The sequence below is a fragment of the Elaeis guineensis genome, chromosome 11 (assembly GCF_000442705.2).
Source record: "Elaeis guineensis isolate ETL-2024a chromosome 11, EG11, whole genome shotgun sequence".
Taxonomy (NCBI): Eukaryota; Viridiplantae; Streptophyta; class Magnoliopsida; order Arecales; family Arecaceae; genus Elaeis; species Elaeis guineensis.
Window position 1 is genome coordinate 811,123 of NC_026003.2, and position 3,399 is coordinate 814,521.

General features: G+C 33.5%; 1 non-coding gene across 1 annotated transcript; it reads right to left on the reverse strand.

Annotated features, from left to right (window-relative positions):
• Window positions 1-279: 279 nt before the first annotated feature.
• Window positions 280-384, reverse strand: LOC114914646 (small nucleolar RNA R71). Its single transcript, XR_003802185.1, has one exon. It is a non-coding gene; the product is annotated as a small nucleolar RNA R71 (small nucleolar RNA).
• Between the last annotated feature and the right edge of the window lie 3,015 nt (window positions 385-3,399).

Below are 3,399 nucleotides of genomic sequence, written 5' to 3' on the forward strand. Positions count from 1 at the left end.
AATATGAGATTAAGTTCAGCATCATTCAAATGCTGGCTTCTTTCTGTGAACTTAGTAATGAGAACCCATATAAATATCTTGATGAATTTTTTGAGATATGCTCTGCTGTTAAAATCTAAAATTTTTCTGATGATATTCTTAGGTTGAAATTATTTTTCTTTTCACTCAAAGATAAGGCTAAATATTAGCTAAATTCATTAGACTCGATGATCATTTCAATCTGGGACCAACTTTGAAGAGATTTTTTTAAGAAATATTTTTCAATTAGAAAAACTAATCAAATTAGGAAAGCCATTACTGTTTTTCCCAAATGGATAGAGAATTATTTCATGAAATATAGGAGAGACTTAAGGACCTTATTCATAAATGCCCACATCATGCAGTCCCTAAATGGCAATTAGTTTAGAAAAATATCGATAAATGGTCGATGCCTCATGTAGAGGGACATCATGCTAAAGAGTGAGGATGAGACATGGCAATTATTTGAAATCCTTAATGAAAATTTCTTGCATCACATATTTGCCTCTTGTAAAGATAAACCCATATTTGCCCAAAAGAAAGGTGGAATCTATGAAGTTGAAAATTTCATAGATATCTACAGTAAGGTAGATGAGTTATCCCAAAAACTAGATCGCTTACTAAACATCGAACACTCTCCCACTCCATCCTTTTCTGTCCAAGATGTTTGTGCTTTATGTTCGAGTCATGCCCACTTTGTGAGTGAATATCCGATCACATCCTAATTTTTTGAATTTGTATAAGAGCCAGTTCAGCAAGCCCAAACTCAAATTACTTATAGATTAGAAAATAACCTTTTTTTCAATATTTATAATCTAGGCTAGAGAAACCATCCAAACTTTTCATGAAAAACCACAACTAGTGGGTAACTTGGTAATGCAAAGACCAAGTCATTTAGATGCAACCTATAGGCATATGCCCTACCCATAATTTCAAAATATTCCTTAACCTGCTCCAATTATCCATAATTCGGCTTTTGAAGAGAAGGTTTTACAAGCATTGAAGGGGCTAAAAAACAACATCCAGATCTTTCACTTTCATACATAATCCATAGCCAAGCTAGAGATCTAAATCGGCCAGCTAGCTACTATATTCAGTAGAAGAGAAAGAGGAAAGTTACCGAGTCAACCTGAGAGTAATCTAAAGGAGCAACATATGGCTGAAAGTTCCAATGCTCTTGAAAGTTTTTTAGAACATGCCAAATCTGTTATAACTCTCAGAAATGGAAAGATCATAGAGCAACTTAGCAAAACCAATGAGACTAAAAATGAAACTTTGACTAAGTCAGAATTGATCAAAGATGAGGACCCAAAATTGAGGGATGAATCAACTCGATCAACACTTCTTCATACACTTAAGGCCCCATTTTCAAGTGATCTATAATCCCCTGTTCCTTTTAATAAGAAGGGAGGAAAGATAGATGAAATATTAGAATTGTTCAAACAAGTTCAGATTAATCTACCTCTTCCGGATGCAATCAAATAGGTCCCAGCTTATGCCAAATTTTTAAAAGATTTGTGGACACAAAAATGTAAATCCAGATCACAAATCTCAAAGAAAGTTTGTCTCATCGAACAAGCTAATTCAATTTTTCAGTATACTACCCCTCTTAAACTTAAGGACCCAGGTGCCCCTATCATTTTCTATGTTATAGGAGACCTTCACATTGGAAAAGCATTTTTAGATTTGGGGGTAAGTGTTAATCTTTTTCCTAGCTCAGTATACGAACTTTTTAGATTTGGTGAGTTGAAACACACTTTTTGTTGGATGTATGTCCTAGAAGCCAATCTTGGCTAACATATTTCATAACTCTAGGATATAATTTTATACTTATGGGTAATTATATTATCATTCATATTTATGTATCCATGAATCATTCAAGGGATTAATAAGATAATGACATATATTCTTAAAGAGTTGAGAATTTGAGACATGTGTCATTGATGGTTGATTTCTAGATTGCTCCTGATCATAAGATCATCATGGGAATGGTGAATGATCTAGATAAATCAGTGCACGGATCACTTCCTTCGAGTAGATAGATCTCGAGTCTGTAGTGTAGAGATATTGGAGTGAAAGTGCAGATGGTTGTTAGAAAATAACTAGCACTGAGCGTGACCAACACGAAAAGTCACATGGATGTCTGCCACTCGTTAGTGATTTTCTTGATGCTACAGTTGTATGACTAATCTTTTGACCTGAGATGATACTACTGCTCGCAGTGAGACTGTTGTAGTTTGACTGACACATCAATATGGATCTCAAGGAGCTCTTGTAGTAGATGTTGGCGACAGTTGGTCCACTATAGGAGTGGGGTGTACATCAAGATGAAATCTATCGATCATAGCAAAAGAGAGTAGTTCTATAAGATTTAAGAGACTGAGTCCTTAAGTCTATGACCATAGCAGTGTGATTGATAGAAAAGAATTTTCATATAATCACATATGGACTTAAGCTGATTGAATCTATCATATGACTGATGTTGTGGTTTGACGATTTATTTATGACCTGCCATCTAGTTGGAACTCACGATAGAGGGACTGTATCATATGTTGACTGTACCTAAAGGTTCATCTTTTATTCTGCTAGGTTGTCACTACATACTGCTAGGTATTACTGATGGATTGTGAGACTCATGAGGATCATCTTGATGATCAATGATCCTTGATGGACTGAGTTAGAATTGTTCCAACCCATTAAAAAGAGTTTCAATGATATTGTGATAGAGATCATAATATATCTCATTATCAGACAGAATAGAATCTATGGGGTCACACACAAAAGAGACTTTTGACTAATCAGATAGTTGAATTACGATTATAAATCATAACTAAATTTGATTATCAATTTGATTGATAATTGATCCAATACAAATATTGCATTATATAACTTACTAAAGACTTAGTGAGTTATAGGAGGATTAATTAGCAATAGAATTGCTAATTGGCTCAATTTGATTGAGCAATAGGGCTTGCATTAAATTCAATTTGATTGAATTTAATTTGACTCATTTTGGATTTGATTTGATCAACCCTATAGGGTTATAGGATAACCCCAAAAGATCGGATGATTAGTCCCAGTTGAATTAAGATTTAGGTTTGACTCAATTTCTAATTAGACTAGGATGTATGCATTTCTAATTGGACTAAAAATCTTTATTTCTATAGGTGCACTAAATTCTAATTGAATTAGGATTAAAATTGAGTTTGACTCATGCACCAAGAAAGAGTCCAATTGGACTAGGACTCCTCCAATTAGAAGACATCTAATCTAAATTAATTAGACTCCAAATCAAATTTAAATTTTTGTTTATTTGAGTCTAATTTGATCCTAATATGATTAAGATTAATTGGTATTTTAATTAGATTTAAAATAGTAATT